Raw genomic sequence first — 19,396 nt, forward strand, 5'->3', positions numbered from 1 at the left:
CTGAGACTCTGGACCGAATAGAGACAACCCTGAAGGCCTGTTTTAGTAACTCCAGCCCCTTGACTGACTTGCTAACTGAAGCAGTTTCTTTTCAGGGTTTGCAGCTCTAGGAATGTGGTGCTGCAATAGCTCTTGTCTTATCTGTGCTCTGTCAGCCTAGACTTGCACCGAGGGCTGTGAAATGCAGCTTAACAAGTGAGTTTGTGAGACGTATGCACTGAAGGAGATGGTTGTTAGGCCCATCATTAGATCTGGAATTTGATTTTGTTCCAGTGTTTTCAGCTGGCCTCAGAAGTCTAGCTCTTAGGATCCTAGAGCCATCCATCTCCTCTTGAAAGATCATCAGGTCCAACTTTTCACTGGAAGAGGGAGCCTAGATGTTATCTGGCCCCTTATCCAAAAGCGGCTTGAAAGCCTCCAGTGGTCTCAATTCTACTAAGTTCTTTGGGAAGCTGTCCCAGTTTGTTCTTGCTGTTAAAAAATAAGACAAGAAACTCTCGTATAGAGATGAGATTTTACCCAGGTGCATCTTGTACCCATTGTCTCATGTTTTCTCTCCATGGCCACCTTTGGAGACAGCCTCTATCCTCTTTGTAGCCACTCTTTAAGATGTTTCTCATGAAGTCTCCCCCTAAGCCTTCTATTCTCCAGGGTGAAAATCCATCTTCTCTAGTCTTTTGTCCTGGGAATTATAGAATCACAGAAACACCAAGGTTGAAAAAGATCTACGAGATCATCCAGTCCAACCATCCACCTATCACCAATAGTTCTCACTAAACCGTGTCCCTCAACACAAAATCCAAACGTTCCTTGAACACCTCCAGGGTCGGTGACTCCACCACTTCCAATGCCTGACCGCTCTTTCAGAAAAGTAGTATTTCCTAACATCCAGCCTAAACCTCCTCTGGAGGAACCTGAAGCCATTCTGTCTGTCCTATTACCAGTTACACGAGAGGAAGTGTTCATCAGCTCTCTGATCGCTATTGTGCCCCTCCTTTGTATCTTTCCAGTCTGCCCACATCATTTTTTGAATTCTGGGGACTACAAGTAAACACAGCACTCCAGCACTAGCACTTGTCTGCTAGCAGTGTGCCTGCAGATGTGACCTAGGATCAGATTTGCTTATATTGCTGCAGTAGCACACAGATGATGCATGGTCATCTTGTTGTCAGCCAGGACTCCCAGGTTCCTCTACACAAGGCTGCTGTCCATCCATGCATAACAAGAAGCCTGCACTAGGCTCTTTATTATGTCATCAATCTGAGATTCATTAATAGAAGAAAACAGTATAACCTTTGAATATTATAATTTAACATGGCTTCAGAAGGAAATGAATCACATTTCTTTCTTTGCAAATATCTATGTGTGAGGGTTATTCTGAAAGTAATGCCTCCTATTGTATTATGTTGGATCACGTCAGAGGCAGATGTTGGTAATATGGCAGTAAAGGTTGAACCTCCTCACTAATATTCTGTTACATGTTGTTGCTGTGTGACAAATGGCAGCAGAAGGGCAGTCTGATAAAATGGCATCTGACATGGAATTATGAAGCAAAGGTGTGTCACTGAATTCCTCCGTGTGGGAAAAATAGCATTCATTGGCATTAATCAACACTTGATGAACACTTATGGAGACCAAACAGTGGATGTGAGCACAGTGAGGCAGTAGGTGGTGCATTTCAGCAGTGCTGACAGTGGGTCACCTCTGCTGGTACAGATTGCTAGGGACATGACGCTTATGCTCTTGCTCATCACTGGCAAAAATGCATAATGAATGGTGGTTACTGCATTGAAAAAGTGTTTTGCAGCTGAGAATTTGCTCTATCAAACAGTGCTATTGTGGTTTTTTGTATCTGTTGTATTTTTTCACAGAGATAAATAGGAAGCATTACTTTTGGAGCGACCCACATATATGTTTCTCAATGTTTTAACTGCTTAATTTTGGCTGTATTATTTGATGAAAAAAGCTATATGATTTGGAGATATCAAAGGTGATAATTTTCTGCACGTTCATACCCAGGCAACTGGATAGAGGAATAAACTTGATATCCCTACTCAGTGTATGATGGGAGCATGCTCATCACCAAAAGTAAAAGAACTTATGCAAAAGAGAGTCATTGCCAGTGCGTTGACTATTAAAAAAAAAAAAAAACCCTTCAGCTGTAAGTCACACCTTGTTAGACACTAGAAAATCTCAGTGTTAAAGCGCAGAGACCTGTGAGACCAGGCTGCCTTGACTCCTTTATGCACAGCTCTATAATTTTTGTTCCATATCCTAGAGTCATACCTGTAGATCTGCTTGCCTCTGTTAAAGCTGAGGAAACTAGCCAATATCTCAGTATTTTCTAGATAGTTTTATCTGGTTTTGGAGTTCTTAGGGGACCAGACCACTGAGAAAATGTCATTGCTTACATGTGGCAAGTGTCCTTCCAAAATTTTCCACTTCTTACCTCTCACTACTATTTAATTCAGGAGCATTTAATTCAGGTTCATTTAACAGGAGTTAATAGAAAAAGTTATAGTGCCATTGTGTTAGATCCTTTGAAACACAATGGAGAAATGTGAGATATCCTGTTTTTAAGCTTGAAAATGATCTCACAGATTTGTTTTTCTTTAAGTAACTTCTGCATTGTAATTTAGTAGTAAGTCTCCAACGGTCCCTTTTAGTATTAAGATTGCTATGGCAGACATTCAAAACCTTGTTGTTACATTTCTTTAGCAAGCAAGTTAATCTTAAAACTTCTCAGTTCTACAGAACAAAGAAGGGAAAGCTGGATACCAAATTTTGGATTTATAAGGCTGAAAGAAGCATTAGAAGACAATTAGTTTTAGAGGAAGAACTCAATATACAAAGCTGGCTTTGATTATTTGCTGTTGTCTTTAGCAGTGATTGTTATTTTGCAAACTGTATTTAGATCTGTGCCACTTTAATTGCTGACTAATTTGTGTAAATTGGGTTCACTTTATTTTTTGTTTAATAATAAATAAAACATCCTGTATGCATTGCAGCAAACAGGAGCCCATGATTCTTCAATGTCAGTTCATAGGAAAGGAATGTCTGGAATTTGTGGAAGTACTGAGTACTACATCCTACATGCTAATTCATGTGAACCGTGCTGAATTGGTACTGTGCTGCTTGTGAGTATGGAGTGATGATGTTTATTTCTTGAGATTTTTTTTAGTAATAGGACCAGAAGATCCAGCTAGTATTCTTACTGCTTGTATGTGCTGAAAAGTATTTTGTAAAACCAACACCTTTATGTACTCTTCATTAAAGTCACCCATCTGAAGAAACTTTTCTGAATGCTTAGAAATGAAGAATAGTTTTCTCACATAAGCATGAATGCATTCCTACCTGATTTAATTCAAAGCCCAGATGATGCGTGACAGTACATGATGGCCAGAGGTGCAAATGGGATTTGCTCCATGTCCTTCTCTATTTTGAGGATTAAATTGTTTGTTCCTTTGTGTAGCTTAATTCTGCTGAGGTGCACTATTGGCTGGTATTATATAGTCAACATGAAGCTGATATCCTAACATTAACCTGACGCGTGAAGGATTCACTGACTTCATTGCTGAAGTTTGTAGTGCCCAGACCTTAGTTAGTGACATTCCTAATTTGTAAAGGCCACACTGCTGAGTTTCAGTGAAAGTTGAGTTTTGTATCAAATTATCAGGAAGGCTTGCCAGAGCTTTAAGAGTGGCTGCTGTGCTATTTGCCTGTCTCTGTCACAGTCCTGGAGAGCTAAGATATTTGTATGTACCCGAATAGATTGCCAGAATCAATCCACTTTCCGGAGATGAACGTGGACATGTCCTCTTTTCCACTGTAATGTGAATACTCAAATCTTTCCACATAAGAAACTCATATATTTGAGTTTCACAGCACTCCCTAATAAGATTTTATAGCCATTAGTGTCAGTGCCATATATCACTGAGGCATTGAAAAAGTAGAGTTTCTTTCCCAAACCACCTTTCTAAGCATCCAAGATGAAGTGATTTTATAGCTTACACTTCAACAGATCTTTCAAATCCCACAGCACAACTTGTTTCACCTGAGCCTCAAAGATTTTGGTAAATGATTTCCCAAAAGCTCTTGAGGGGGTCTTTTCTCCATTTCTTTATTTAAATTTAAGCTTAAAATATGATTAGATTCTATTCAACACAAAATTGTTCCAGGATACATTGCAAGCAATGTGTGTACAAAAGGTAATCTACACTATCTAATAAATAAAATTGTGTAATAGTCTGAAATTTCAAATGTAACCATTTGCTTTAATATTTGGAAGTGTTTGTTAAACCTTTAAGCTTGTGACATTTTTCCACACTGACACCTAAATAATGAATTAATGGCTTAATGTCCGTGCCAGCCTCAGGGTTTCAAACGTGTGTTTAGTCAAAATAATTGGTGCTTTAATCATTCTTTATGAACCAAAATTGTTCCTCAGTTATACAGGAGCAGTGCTAAAACAAATATCCATAGTATGAATGTGTTCTCATATATTTCCAAAATTGTCTTCCTAGTTGGAAAATGGTGTCTGGATGCATTTTTTGATTTAAGAGTGAAGAGGTTACATTTACTCTCATAATGGCCACCTACATGGCTACTGACTGCTCTGTTCCCTCACTGTCTGTGAGCAGCACTTACTGTAGCTACCATATGCATGTATGTAGAGGCTGACCCCTGATTTTTGAGGGCAGGTTGAAGGATATGCTGGGGGGGACCTCACACCATGTGTTGACAAATACAACTTTGTAAGTCCTTTGCATAACTAAATTAGGAGACCTATTCACAGCACAGCTGTCCCTCAACCAAACTATGATGCAGTTAAAAGCTGCATCTGTCACATGTTCTGTTAATAGCAGGAGTAAAAATTAAGGTATAAACAAAAACGGAAATTGTGGTCCTGATTTTTGCATGCAAGCAAGTTGCTGTGCCTGCACAATATTCAGCTGAGGTAATTGTGCTGATGGCAGCAATGTATCTGTACCATGTGAGTGGGAGATACCAGCACATTTAGGGTCTGTCAGAACTTGCTGCAGACCATCAGGAGTCTAAGGAGCCTTCTGCATCTGGTGCAGTTGTAACATTAGTAGGATCTGCTTTCTAGCACGAAAGATATTTAACTTCTGGATCAAGGTAGTTTGTAAGGTGAGGGTGACGGAGCACTGGAACAGGCTGCCCAGGGCGGCTGTGGAGTCTCCTTCTCTGGAGATATTCAAGTCTCGCCTGGACGCCTACCTGTGTGATCTGGTTTAGGGAACCTGCTTTGGCAGGGGGGTTGGTCTCAATGATCTCTAGAGGTCCCTTCCAACCCCTACCATTCTGTGATTCTGTAATGCGGTACATGACTAGAAGGTGTAAGGCTATACTGGACAGTTTAATTTTGCCATTTTATAGGTCTCTGAACAGACACTAGTGACTTGCATTGGACTAAGTGTGGGTTCACATGAACCATTGCTGTGACCCAACGCCAGTGTTACGTGGCTGACTTCTAGGAAACACTGCTTATAGCACAGAGAGCTAAAATGATTTTGTTGGAACAGTTGTGTTGCTTCTCTGGTAGAGTTTAATAAAAATAGCAGTGTGAGCAGTTTGCAGATTGAGATGCAGGCTTGTCAGGATGTGTGAGTATATATTTAAAATAAACTCAGAGCATCCTTTTAGAGAATTCCTGCCAGCTGATAAGGTTTTGAAGTCAAGGCAACATTTTTTTAGAAATAACTTTCTGAGCATCAAAGATGTCTGGCAGTGGTTACTCAGCTTTTGTCTGCAAACAAGGAATCCCCACACTGTCCCCTCCTCAGCTGTTACAACTAGACTGAGTTTGGAGCAGTGCTGTGCTTTCTCTCTGAAGTATATGTAGGTTTTTGTAATAGTGTGAGCACAAAGCACTCTGATGCAAGAAGAGGGTCTCTCCCCTCCCAGTGCTTGCTAGGATTCACTTGACATGCTGCTGTTAGATTGAAATTCTTTGCGACAGTGTTCCAAGCTGAAAAATACAAAAACAATGGTGTGAATGGTGTGAAAAATGCAATCATTTTTCTCTGAAGGTAAACTTATAATCTGTAGCAGGTTTCTTACTATTTGGCTAGCATGACCATATCCAATTAAAAAGGATACTTGCAGAAGTATTCCTTCCTGGCTTCTAGATCGTGACATGGTGTATGCTGGTGCATCAGACTTCTTCCTTTTTGCATGTGATAGAGGAAGTGTGGCAATGATGCTGGGGCTAAATCAATCACTGTGGGCTCTGAGGAGTGTTAAGTATCTTTGAAGGGAAGAAAAATATCCATGCAAAATTCAGTTAGTTCCCATAAGTGTTAGGTATCTTTGACTGACTGCCAAAATGTTTCTGCATTTTTTTTTTTGGAGCTTTTCTTTACCTTAATACTTTGTGGTAATTAAAGCATGGAATTTCACCTATTCTTATTTTCTAACCTGCTATATCCTTGCTCTGGAAAACCACACTCTAGACTTGTCACAGTTTCCAGCTAGTACACTAAAAACTTGCTTGCATATATAAACGTGGCTGTGAGAGAATCATGTTAGGAAAGGCAAGTCACATCCATTGTAAAGTAAATGGTTTCTCTGTTCCCAGCAGCCCAGCTGAAGAACTGAGAAGTTTGGATGGGGGTCTGAACGAACCAAAAACAGCTCTAATGTTTACTTGTCACTTAGGTTTAATGTATTTTCTCACCAGAGATGCAGCTCCAGGAACATGAAGGTGCTAAAATGAACTTTTTGATATATTCTCCTTATTTTATCCCAAATTCTCTTATGTGAGCTCCATATGTACTTATATGCACTAAAATCCATCTGTTTATATAGTCCATCATGCATGGAATTGAGAGCTGAATGTGAAATTTTAAAGAAATGTCAGTTGCCTGATCATAACCAACTGTGGATGATCTGAGCCACGTAAGTTTTTATATGCTGATTCTAAAAGGAGCACGCTTTAGTTTTCTGGATCATATGTGTGTTTAAATACAGACAAACAACTCCATTATGGTTGCTTTACTATTGTATCTGCTTCCTAATTTTGCTGTTTTTTATGCCATATTACCTTCAGTATTTTTAGTAATGTATTAGAAATTTTATTCGCATTTTGATTTTGGGGGATGATAACATAACCTTTTTTTTTTTTATTATTATTTTTTCCAAGCATATTCTCCACAATTTCCCCACCAGAAATTATATGTATATTTGAGGTTGTGTTTTGCTCTTTAACTGGAATCTGTTTCTGATGAAAAACATTGAGTGTTGTAATACGTGTGATACAACTGAGAATTGGCAAAACTGGGCCTTTCAGATTTTTATCGTGGAAATATGCTAAAATTGGCTTCCACTTTGAGAGCAGGCATAAGAAGTACATGAATATTACAACTTGTCATCGAAAGCACATCAAACTCATAAAAATGCTGTCTGTTTCGATTGTATCTCTGGCTGCAATATTGGGAGTCTACTTAAACATAAAACTCACATTGGAACCTGACTGGATAGGTGATGTGTGTGAATTGAAATGAGGGAAAATATTCATGCTGAAATCTCTTAAGCTGCTCCACAGTGCTTACCCTGATGAAAATGTCTTGCACGTTTGAGTACTTTACTGCAGGTATTCTAATAGAACCTTTTTATGTAATCGCTTTGTCTAATAGTTCTGCTTAGCATTTTTTTCTTTATCATTCACTGTGTGTTAATTTAGATTTCGTATTTCTCTGTCCTTGACCCAAAACTGTCAGGCCAGGATAATATCATCATCTACAGCAGATTGCGATCTATTAATTCTTTCCTCCTCTACGTACAGCATTGTGCCATATGCAGATGGGGCTCCTCCCTGGCAGCTTGTGCTTTCTAGTCTTTGAGGGTCCTCAACTCTGTCGCAGCTGTTCCCTTCTAAAACAGGATCTCAGGTGAATGGAGTGGGTTTGTCTGAAGAACGACCTCAGTGTCAGGAACATAAGGCATCTCCATGCTGCTTCACCAATGATACATCTGGCCCACTATCTCCCTTTCAATGGTGATTATTGCCACACCACAATCCAGAGGAAAATGCGAGAAACTTCATGTGAGAACTGAGACCATCTGAGAACTGAGTCTATCTGTCCATGATGGAATTCCCCCATGGTTTACCATGCTTTTAATTTGCAGAATTGCAAACCTTTTCTAGGTAACTTGGCACGTATTTTTCATTTTGACACAATGTGACTACTAAGTGACACTACATTGTGTGACTACACAATGACACACATTGACACACATTGTGTGACTACACAATGTGACACTAAGTGACTTTTCACAGCATATCTAAATCTTTTTTATATTTTCAGAGAAAAGTCCTCCCAGCAATATTTAAGCACATGCTTATGTAGAGCTTGGTAAAGAAATTAGGAATATTAGGGAAAGAATTGGTTGGCTTGGAGTGCTCGGATGGTTTGTGCTTCAGTATCATTGTTCAGGTTTTCTCTTGAATAAAATTAGGATGTAGAGATTCTTGAATAAAAGAAATTTTCAGATTTCTCCATCACTGACCACAAGTGTATGTTTGTGCACATCTGTACCTGTGTCTGAGTGTCTGCATATGTCCTTTGGTCTGTGTGTGTGTGAAGTAATTTGCACTCTGAAGGACTGAAACTCAATCATGGGGCTGGGTAACAGAAAGAGCTTGAACTTGAAATTTCAATGGAAATCCTGTTCTTATTTGTTAATGCAGTGATGGTGCTGGAATTCTTCCCTCTCCCTTAGCAATTATAATATTTTTAAAACAAAAGATTCAAACTTGCCAGGAAAATATCTTTACATGGGGTCTATACATTCTCCCTGAGTTTCCTTGGTTATGTTTTCTTACCCATTCACCTAGCCAAGCTTCCATCTGTTCTGCTCAGAGTTAGGGAGATCTGAAGGGAGAATCAGGGGGGACAGGTAGGTGAATCAGAGGGAACAGGTGGGTGTGTTTTAGGCATTGTGAGCTAGCAGTGCTTTCCTGTTCAATGCTTTGAACAGAATCACACATGAGACTAAAGTCAGCGATGTCTTGATCCCTATGAGGCTGCTTAAACTCAGCTGCCAAGTCTCTCTCTCTCACAGCTGCTCTGACCCTGTAGTTGCTTCATGAGGCAGCTCTGAATAATACATACTATCTTAACTTTTGAAAACTGCTTATTCAAATCTCACATCATTATGGCCTCTAGATGATCCATTTCAGCAATTCTACCTATCATTTGATAACTTAAAACCACAAAATGTTATTGTGTATCCCTGCTGCCTGAAAACATGCATTATTAATATCAAATGCCAGATAGACTAACTGGTTGTACTGTTGTATAAGAACTATGGGCCCTCCTCCTCCTTTTTCCAGATAAAGGGCAAGTTAATTAACTGTACAGCAACAATAACTTAAGTTGTGCCTTTAGAAATTGTTGCTGCTTTCCAAATCACCCTCTTTCTACTAATCTGCTAGAAGAGAAACTCAAAATCCAGTACTGAGGGCACCGTTTCTTATGAAATGGAAAAACATCTGGATTTAGCATCATTGAAGGCAGCTGCTTTCTTTCTCCTGATTGCAGCTCTCTGCTCAAGTCTTAAGATGAACTGGTTGCTTTCATACCTATGCATGTCAGTTGCAGATGTCTCTGTGTGTCACATTTTCAAGTTACACTCAATAGATGGTTGAAACTAGTTTGAGTTCAGATTCATAATACAATTAAAAGACTGCATCCATTACCATAATCTCCTATATTTCTAAATTCCATTATAATCTCCTTGATGATGATCTTGAATGAAGAGGTGACTGTAACTCGCCAGTTCTAATTAACCATTTTTGCTGAAGAATTTTTCTCATTAAACATATGAATGCTCAATTTCCAGCTGAGTAGAAATTTGTGTTTCTGTAACTATTTAGAGCAGCAAATGTTTTGACTTAGATTGCACATAATGGATTTCCACTGTGTTTCTAATATGGTGGCATGACGGAGATAACATGAGCATCAATAGCTTCTGAAAACAAAATTGACCCTATCTGTCATGAGAGTGCAGCCTTCCTGCTGTTTGAGAAAATCACATTCCCCTTAACCTATCAGATATTTGGTGATATTGATGATCTCTTGAATAACAAAGTATAGGAAGAACAGATTTTTTATAGCTACAGAAAAGAAACCAAACCATCCCCTGTTTAATATAAAAATATATGTATTCTTTCTTGTATACTGCTTATGTAAAAATAGAACCACTTGCGTGATTGGTCAGTATAGCAGAAGATATCTGCTAAGACCATATCACCCACTGTCTTTTTTTTTGTCAGAAACTTACCTCTTATGGTAAAAATAAAAAGAAGCAGAAAATATCACTGTAGGCTTTTGACTGGCTACCTTACAGTTTAAATATGCATATAAAACTAGTTTTGTACAGGATTTGTGAAATCAGTTATATTGTTCCTTAACTTCCATGATTCAATGATAAAATTCAGAAAGTCTTATTTTCACATTTGCTATGCATTACTCTCCTCTTCTCCCCCTACTTTCCTTTTCTTTTTTCTTTTTTTTTTAAATAAATAGTACTTGCAACAAATTGATTTTGCTAGATAGTGCATTGATCATGCACTTTGCCTGGGGACAGAATATAGCTTCAAAAACAATAATAACTAAGACAATCATCTAATTTTACTGAAATAAAACTGAAAATGTACACCCAATGAAATAATCTCTGAGACTACTTTAGGTGCATTTGTGCTTGTACTTTATCCTCAATGACACAGTAATCTACTAAAGTTCTTCTCTCGATTTTTCTCTTTGCAATCTGGAAGAACAGATTCACCAGTGATTGTGCTCATTTATAAAAGCATCCAAAACAAAATTGAACCCCAAGGCTGGTAAACTATAAAGATGCTGATCAGATCTGAGCAGAATGGACGGGATGCTTTGGGGCTCGCTCAGCTAAAGACGGCTCTACAAGACTGATGGCTTTATATACACAATTACAAACACCATAGCTTTGTCGAATGAATGGGAAATCATAAAATATGTTGCTTGCCCTTTATTAAGTAAAGAATGGTATTTTGTAAAATACTTGCAAAGATTTACTAAATTTCTGTAATTTAATTCCTGTCAGCGTATTTTCTTTTCTTTGTAGAAAACTTAATCAAACAGTCATTTGCAAAGAACAATCCAATAGAATAAGCCTCCTCGTTCTGAAGAACGAGTGGCTAATTGATTTTGCTTATCAATATATATCATGTGGGTGCACAGTGTCTGCTTCATATGAAATTCGTTCATTTACACTAGCTGTGTGATAATCAATAGCGGTTTAAAAACGCATTCACTCTCACTAAAATTCTTCTCTGAAGGAGACACTGAATTCAGCAGTCTTCAACAGCTTAGGTACTTACTGGAAATCATAAAGAGCGTAATGCAACAGCATAGAGATTGAAAATTCCCCTTGTTCTTCCAAGCGGTATTTCCTGATGTCGTAAGGAAGCCTTGGCTTCATGATGACATGAAACAAAGTTATGATGTGGTGACTCATCTGGGCTCTGTAGTGACTTCTGAAATACAATCATGGAAGACGGAATACCTCAAACATTTCATGACAGCTGTTTAAAGGATCTTCTGAAGACTGCCCCATATTCTTTTGCTTCTGCAAGTGTGCTAATCTCTGGACGTCTGAATCTCTTGAAAGTCACTGACATTTTAGGGACATTTCTGTTTTAAGCCAGAAATATACACACCTAGCAGAGAAAAGATAAAAAAAAAAAAAAAGGGCATCTCCTAGCCATACTGAAGTGGGATGCATTTGTTGATGAAAAATTCTGCCTGTTAGGTCACGTTAAAGTTTGTTTTCATATTAGGAGTAATATTGTATTATATTGTATTACCTTTTAAATTTAGTTCTTGCATTTAGTTATGATTTCAAACTTAACACCTATAGTGTATCCTAAGTCAAGTTTCAAAAACTTAGTTAAATTGCAAAAGGTAATTTGAATGAAATGAGACCAATGAGACCAGATTGACTTCTTTAAAAAATAAAAAATAAAAAATTCATTTTGAATTCAGAAATCCTAGAATCATCTTTGTTCCCTGTAATGGTTGCTAAGTTTGTGTCACTTATATGCAAGGTATAGTTATGCTACAGTCACAGGAGCATAGATATGAACGTGCCAGTCAAGCATGTGGGCTGAAAGCAGATTAAGTTAGATACAGGCTGCACAGCTGCTTGGGCATGGTTGCTCCATACTTCAGTGACTGCAGATGCAATTGAAGAAGATCCATCTTCTTATTCTACCTTTGTGAACAAGGCTGTGGTGATGATTCCTATGTATGATGTAAGTGTGCATTGCTATGGTTTGTGTCACTTTCATGTCATAGGAGAATATTCATACTTCAGTTTGCTCACATAGCTGAGACAGATTTAGGCAATAGGAGAGAAAGGAAAGTCCTCAGGTGATTCAGGGCTGTCAGGCTTGTCTGTATTGTCTTCTGAGGGTATTTATCTTTCTCCATTCAGTGTGCAGGGAAATCTTATAATTTTTATACTGTAGTTAGATAGCATGGATGCACCTCTTTTTTCCTTCTGTATTGCATGTAAACTTTTGAACTGTAGTCCATATCTCCACATCTTCTGGTTGTGACAATTGTGGACCTTTAGCTGCTAGTAAAATCCAGCTAACAGATCAAAAATGGCTTTTTCTGGAAAAACTTTTGGCTAGTTAGAAAAGAAAAGACCTTTTAGACTGGTCAGCATTGTGCTTTGTATGTAATATGCTCTCCTCTTTTCTTCCATGAAACGCTGCTTTAAACATGCTGCTAATGACTGCTCATAGGTAAGGATTTGAAAATTTTCAGGCATAACCTAAAACAGTCATTGCACTACGTATCTAAGGAAAAAATGGATTTGATAAACAGGTTTTTTGATGCTGGATGTACATCTTTCATGCATAATGACAGCATACTTAGTAAAAGGAGTAACAGACGGGCCAATAATGTACTTACTGCAATAAAGCAGATTATTTGACTTGGATTTTTACTGCTTTTCTGGATCTGTGATGTAATATCTAAGGTAGGTATACTTACTGGCTACACAAAGCTAAATCTGCCATTAAACAGTGGTAAAAAATTTTTAGTGTCTGCTATGAAGTTTTGTTGATCTTAAAACTGAGATACTTATTTTTTTTAAATATGAGCTAAAATAAGAAACTGCTTCTTGCTGATTTTGCTGAAGTGTTTTTTTCTAAACCTGACAGGAGCAAATCCTTCCCTTCCCCTTCCATTTTTAAGTGAATAGAGCTGGTTTTAAATGACATGGGCTAAAGAGCATCTCCATAATGTGTTTGTAATTTTTTTTTTTTATTATTATTTTTTTTTACTGTTCTAACTTTAATTCATAATTACAAGCTTATTCCAATCTCTGCATTATGGAACCACATTTTAGACCAACAGCTGTTATCTAGTTTCACTTGTAGCCTTGGGGGATGCGTATTTTAATATTCATTTACTATGTGCTGATAAACTAAATACTTCCTACTGGAAGTCTATGAAATTAATCACAGTATCTTAGTTGCTGTTCTGTCTTCCATGTAGCTCATATTTTTTAAACTTACTATGCTATTTCAATTTTTCTCCTCCTCCCTGAATAAAAGGGAAGACAAAAGGTTATTGCAAAATATATAAACAGAACAAGTTGATTAAATTGGCGATAATTAGAAAATAGAGAGGACTACAGTGTAGTCATTCAAATGACACAACCTTCTCTCCTATTCCTGTATCTTGCATAAAACTAGCATAAACCTTGCCACGTTGCCTCCAGCAATATTTTAATAGCTGGCTTTGTATTTGAAGGTTGTGGTTTTAACTGTTATTTAAATAGTATTGAGGTCTTCATATGCATATAATGTTGCCTAAAGGTAGGTATTTTCCAATCTTCCAGACACGGTCATAACTCCAAGCATCTTTGCGTTAAAAGTATAAAACATGAGAACTTGGGAGCTGAAATTCAGTGAATTGGGAGGAAATAAAAGTCGTGCAACCCACTAAAGTTTAAGGCTGTTTGTTGTGCAGCAGTGGATAAGGAATGGATGAAAAGCTGTAGAAGGGAATGAGAACAGATTATCTCAAGGATAGGTTTGGAGATGGAAAGTGATAACATCGAGGCTGGAGGTGTTTAGACTGATTTCTCCTAGGTTTGTGTTTCTGGAATGTTGCCCCCTTTCTACAATTGCAAGCTTAGAAAGAATTCTGAACAATGGGTCTCTGCTCCTATTTGTACTTTAAGTAATGGAGAACTTTTCTCCGAAATTTGGTGGGAGCAATGTGATCTGAAATCCTTTTGGGACATAACATTTTTACTGTGAGTGAGTCAGGGTTGGAATATGCTAGTGCCCATCCTTGTCGTACCTTAAGGATGAACATGAACACACTTCAAACTACGTTCAGTAATGAATTGTAAGAGCGTAAATAAGACATACCTATCTATAATCACAAACCATGTTCCAGAATAGCCCTGTTCAGCTGTTAGCTAGGACTGCAGATGTCAAAACTCAACATTCCCACAGTTGTTTTGGTGTGCCAAGTCTGCTAGTAGTCATCTTCTGTGCTTGCCTGGAACAAGGGACATTTTGATCAGGTATGCATGTCCAGTAAATTAAGTCCATTTGGGATGCAGAAATTAGTTCTTCCATTATCTAGGTACCTGGAAAAAGAAAACCATTAGGCATATTATGAACAGGCTGGATGCACTGTCTGCCTTTGCATTAAACAGTGCTTGAGAGAATAACTAGAATTCATGTTCTCTAACGCAGAAGTTCTGGCTACTTATCTTGTCTTCCTGGGTCAATAGATCTGGACTTCATCCAGTCTAGTTTCATAGCTTTAAAAGGAAAGACAGACAAAATTTGTTATTCCAGAACAGTCAGGGTTTTAGTGTTGAGAATGCTCTCTGGAGATGTCACTTTGAATTCCTTCAAGACTGTTTTGGAGATTGTTTTGGAGAAGACCCAGGGGAGCCTGCTGATCACAGGGTTGCTAATCAGGAGGTAAACAACAGCACTACTGCATTTCATTTGCTCCACTAAAAGAACAGTGATAAAACCTTGTCTTCTTCAAGGTTCCCACGTAAACTGAGATGTGTATGCTTTGAAAAGTAGTGGAAGGGGAGCTCAGATGCGCTCTCCTTATTTCCTAGGTACTTTCCTTAGTAAGTGTGGAGGTTCTGTTCACTTCCATCCTGAAGTACTTCAACACTGATTTATTGCTATTGTTCTGGCCCTTAAAACCTTGTGAGATAGAGGACTGGATGCATTTACCTTTCTGCAATCAGCTGAATCAAACAGACTGATAAATAGCACTCTATTATGTTGGAGTTCAAATATCTTGAGGATGTGCATATCATTACATTTGTAATCAAGTTCAGATATAAAATTACATCTAATCTGGGATTTGTATCTTTTTAATTGGTCTCGTAAAATACATAATAGCCTACAAACTGCAGTTCACCTTCACAAGCTCACTGATGTCCTTCATACCTCCAATGAAATGCCTTGCAAACCTTTGATGGGTAAAAGTTAGAAAACAAAATTGAATATCAATTGAGCTTTTTTCTTTTGTTAAAGGAAGATTGTCCAGAGTAAATCTGTGGGCTGCATCATGCATTCTACCTAACTAAATACAAAAAGCTTGAAATGATCAATAAATGTAGGTCAAATCCCAGTCTGAATCAAACTTCATTCAAGATCCAGGAAATTGAACAGGTGACAGGTCATGGAAGCTTTGACTCTGTAGAGTGCTGATGCTTTACAAAGGCTTTGTAAGGCACCAATGAATTATATACTCGTGTGAGAGGAGACTTTCATCTGTTTTAAAAAATACTGATATACTTGCAGAGCTGGTTTTGAAATTCTTTGATTTGCAGATCTCTAAACATTTTCAAGAGGATGTCCAAAGCCTTGCACAATTAATTTAGTATTACTGATGCTGTTTTGTTAGTCTCCTTGCAGCTTGTCTGTGGACAATGACTAAAAAACATTCATTTGAACAGTTCCACTTACACTAATAATAAAAATAAATACATGGACTCTTCAGGAGAAATTGTAGTGGAACATAAGAAACACGTTAACTGTTCTGTGCTTGTACAAATGTTCCTATCAAAAGAGTTGTCACATTTTCCAAAGAAAGCTTAGCAAAGAAACATGAAGGAGTGCCATGAACCAAATGAGATCAATAAAATTACCATTTTTTTCAAAATATAGTAGAAGAATTAATCAGCTGTATTATATACATAACACGTGTACATAATTGTGAACTTTAAGTTTAGAACCTAAAATATGGAATTAAATATTAATTTAAGATGGAGCTGTTTTTAGATAGGAGTAATGAAAGTACTAGACATTACAGACATTGCAGTAATGACTCTGTGAAGGACAGATAAAGCCTTTGTATGCTAGTGAGTAGAGAAGACTTTGTTACAATGGTAGAATTCTTTGCACTGAGGTATAAACAGTTATATACTCTATATCTTGTTCTTTTTCAGATTGGTGCCTTATTTTCTTTCACTCTGTAGTTAAACAATGCTCTTTTAGCTCTGTATGAATTTCCTGTGTATTTTGTCATTCTCCAGCATGATTTTCCCCTTTTCCATCCTTCTCCTTCTGGCCAAGAATATTAACCATAATTTCTAGTTAAGCCAAAAAGGCACTTTTTCCTCTCAGCTGGCATTCCTGCTTTCCTGGCTGTCTTTCAGCATCTTATCCTTCAACTCCACGCAGCAAAGGCTGGCTGATTCTTGAAGTCAGTGTTAGTTTATTTTAAGATTGATGGCTAAGCGAACTCTAATTTTAGGCGTTGTGTCATCAAACCTTAACTTTATTGATTGCTTGACAAATAGAATTTGTCAATTGGTTTTCATTATTTGTCTTAGCAGCTGGGCCCCCAAATTACAGTCTCCTTTATTATTATTTTATTTATTTGGTAGAGGATAGTCAATTAAAAAAAAACCCAACATTTAAAAACAGAATGTTAGCAAACTCTCAGGAATATTGTTGTTCTTTTCCTACGGTGTGTTAATAATTTTTAAAAAATCTCTTAGGCTGGAAGAGCATATCTGATGAGAATGCCTTCAGGAATATTAATTTAGGCAAGCCTCTGCTGCTCTTAAGCTTTCTGAAAACATGCATGTGAATCAAATCTTGGTTACCTGAATGATTTTAACTTGGAAAAGAATGAAACGAAATGGAAAAATATATGACTGTTTGCTATTTTGAGATTTGTAATAGAATATATATTCTTTTCAGACTACATCTTTACGACATTCTAGCTGCATTTTCTTTCTAGCTTTTTTCCATCCTTCCATATTTTATGTTGAAAAATAAGGAAGGCTAAGAAAACAAGGGAGGAGAAACAAATTTCCCTCAGTGAAGTGTATTATCAGTAAAGTCTGGAGATCATATATTGTGATAATGGGGTGGGGTCGGGAAGGTGGAGGAAGGGGAACTGCTGTTTACATGGATGGACAGTGATAGGACAAGGGGGAATGGTTTTATACTGAGACAGGGGAGGTTTAGGTTAGATATTAGGAGGAAGTTTTTTCACACAGAGGATGGTGATGCACTGGAACAGGTTGCCCAAGGAGGTTGTGGATGCCCCATCCCTGGAGGCATTCAAGGCCAGGCTGGATGTGGCTCTTGGCAGCCTGGTCTGCTGGTTGGTGACCCTGCACACAGCAGGGGGTTGAAACCAGACGAGCATTGTGGTCCTTTTCAACTCAGGCCATTCTATGATTCTGTGAAGAGGAATGATGTTTTCCAGTTTTACAAAAGTAGAGATCTTTATTATATGTAAACCATATCCATTTCTAATTCTGGGTGAAGGACAAAAAAAGCCTAACCATCTGTATTTGTAGGATCTGCAGGAAAATGAGGAAAATCAACACCTCTGTATTCCTTTGGCAGAGTGATGGCTTCAGGAGCTTTTGAACTCTAGCACTTGTTGGCAGGTTCAGATTCCCTCAGCATCCTTTATTATCTGGTGCACATGCTTGTTTATGAGACTTAGCTTCTTCTTTCAACTGAAAAGCATCCCTGCAGGAAAACACTATGAGTAGCATGTTATTGAAAAACATATTTATAGATTTTTTTGTCCATCTGAAATGATACAATTCTAATTTTCTGTCTAGATTTCATGAAAGCTGTAGCATAGAGATCCAGAAGGGGATGTGGAGAAAAATAATAAAACATTCTTCTATACTTAAAAGATCTCTATCCTAGGCAGAAATGGAAAATTGGAAAGAAGTGTATACAGAATGACACAAGTGAAATAGTCGCATCAAGTGAGATTTAAGACATCACACAGATGAATTTCATGTTAGTCTGGAGGATTAGAAAACAGAGTAGATCAAAAGACAAAAATATTTTTCTTCTCACTGCAGATATGGCCACAACAGATTCCAGCAGCATTCATAGATAGCATATGCAAAAATAGCAGGCAGAGGAAGAAGAGTAATTAAAAAGCTCTGTTCTCTTTGCAGAAGGTCAGAACAGTGCTCTAAGGTAACATAAGAATTGTCTAACGTCTATTGAAGAAGTATTTTGAAGTAACTTCCAGTAATGTTCTGGGTTCTTTATATCTATTTAAATTTTTAATTCAGCTAAGTTAATAAAGGTCTGTTTTTCTTTCAGCAGGAGGTGGTAAGGTTATAACCACAAAACTTCTGTGCACCTAACGTTTTTCAATCACACCAGGACTTTTCAAAAGCTAAAACCAGAAGTGTATTCAAGCCTCTTTCTCATTCCAGCATTATCTGAGTTGTCACAGAAAGCTGCTTCATTTTGTGTCAGTTTCCAGTTTTAGATATTTGCGCTTTCCTAGGTTAGAATATTGTTCCCTTCCACAGAGGCATACATTTTCATTTGTGACACACTAGTAATTTCCATGGCAACACGTCATAGTTTTATGAAGGTGAGCAAAATGCAGCTGCAGAAGGCAGCCAGTAGTGGGGATGAATGTTTGGAAAAAAAGCCCTAAGTAATAACAAGGCTAATAGAAACATACAGGCAAAGAAAAAAGTGCTTTGTTTAAAGGTTCTTTATTTTCACGTTTGCTCAAAGAGAAAAACTGTTTTTAGGAGGAGTGTGTTTCAGAGCTGAGTGAAGAGACTTTGTGAGGATTTGGATGCACTCCTGGCAGAACACTCATAAAACTAACTCCTGAACCTCTCTAAGGGATTTTGCACACCTTATTCAGGCAAGATTCTTCCTGAATCCTCCGTTAGTTTTTGATGAATTCAAATTGCTATATTCCAACTTGAATATAGTTACGTAAGTTTAATCTATAATCTAAGTGTGTTACTCGTATGAGTAAATATATCACATACTTGTTTCAGATTTCTAGCAGGCTTCATCAAGCATATTGCATAC

This window comes from Centrocercus urophasianus, unplaced genomic scaffold (genome assembly GCF_019232065.1).
Source record: "Centrocercus urophasianus isolate 14NV4802_14NV808 unplaced genomic scaffold, USGS_Curo_1.0 seq_11, whole genome shotgun sequence".
Taxonomy (NCBI): Eukaryota; Metazoa; Chordata; class Aves; order Galliformes; family Phasianidae; genus Centrocercus; species Centrocercus urophasianus.